Here is a 1609-nt window from a genome sequence, read left to right on the forward strand (position 1 = left end):
TGTGATTTTAAAAGCCCACATCTCGGCATGTCTGTGTGCCAGGATGTGCTGCACAGGTCCAGTGGGAGATACCATCATTACCTTGGGCTTGGCCCTGGTAACACATTGACAGCAAATGATCAGGATCAGAATCAAGACCCACCTGACAATGCAGACCTGCTGGTGCTTTGGGAAGGGAGCTGCTGCTGTCAGCAAAGAGGTTTACTGACCCCTTGGTGCACATCGTAATAACACTGTTGATAGCAAGTCCTTGCAGCTTCACTCAGGGTACTCTCTTGTTTCTCTTGAAATGAGAGCAGGGCTCTAGACACGAGTCCTTCTGCATAAACACACAGACCTAGAACCATGCTTCCTTGTTTGATCGTGGGCAGCACCTGATGAGCCTCTCCTTTGTTCCTCCAGTATGAAGACAAATAGAGAGCCGCTGACAACCTGGGAGCCTGGCAAGCAGTTTGTGCTTTATTGCACTGGCATGGAACCCCCAGGCCACGTCTGGATGTGCTCATGGACAGATGCAGCACACTGCGCTCTCTCTGGTGCCCTCCTCCAGCAGGTAGAGCATTGGTAAGTTATCCTTCAACACCGCTTGTGCAGAACACATACAGGACTCTCTTTTTTGTACGTTGTCATTTCTTACCCAGTCCATTCCTGTTGCCCAGTGGGTAAGCTCAGATAAAGAACACGATCTGAGGTAAAATGAACACAAGCCATCCGTTTAAACTTACATCAATTCCCTATTCCAGGTGTTTATTGAAAGCTCTCCCAAAGGAGAAGGTGCCTCAGGAACAGGACAGCTTCTCTCAGTGGTCATCCCATGCCACTGGCAAAACATGTCTTGGTAAAGCCTAGCATCATGGAACAATGAACATCTCTTCTGCCTGTGGAAGAAACCTGAGTTCCATTAGTAGCTGCTGCCTTATTCATGGTCTCGGTATGTAGCTCAGACACAATAACCCCCTCACTGAATACTTAGAAACAAACAAGAAACCACACTCCGATTTTAAATGCAGCAACATCACTGGTTTGACTCAACACACAACATTGGTTTAAAAGACTTTTGCCAAGGGATTTATATAAAGCCTCACTGAAACAGAATAATCTCCTCCACCCGTCCCACCTACCTCACAGCAGCAGCTTTCCCACGTTCAGCACTTCTTGTTCATGCCGACGATGGAAAACTACCTAAACCCAAACCCTGAAGGTGCTGCTTGAAAGACAAACACTTTGAAAGCATAACGAGGACTTGGCAAATGGCTGTGCAGGACCAAGGTCAGAGTTTATCACTCCCCAAAGTCCTCATTTAAGCTGGCTTCAACACTGAGCGGCTCTTTTTGATGCCCATGAGGACCATTCCGAAGACTGAACAGCCTACCAGGGTTACACAGAGCCAGGAAAGACTCACGGATGGCAGCTGCCAAGAAAGGAAATCATTATTTTCTTCCATTACAGTGTATTTTCACTATGTCATAGATACAAACAGTACAAATGAGTGCAGGAGCTTCGCTGAAATGGTCCATAACGTTCCCTATGGCTGCGTGCCTTCCCCAGTCCAAATCTGAACACCCACAGCATTTTTCATTTTAAACACTCAACCCACCCACAGCAGGAA

The sequence above is a fragment of the Pezoporus flaviventris genome, unplaced genomic scaffold, assembly GCF_033815535.1.
Source record: "Pezoporus flaviventris isolate CSIRO_AGI_PZ_B2104156 unplaced genomic scaffold, CSIRO_AGI_Pfla_v1 ptg000023l, whole genome shotgun sequence".
NCBI classification, from domain to species: domain Eukaryota; kingdom Metazoa; phylum Chordata; class Aves; order Psittaciformes; family Psittacidae; genus Pezoporus; species Pezoporus flaviventris.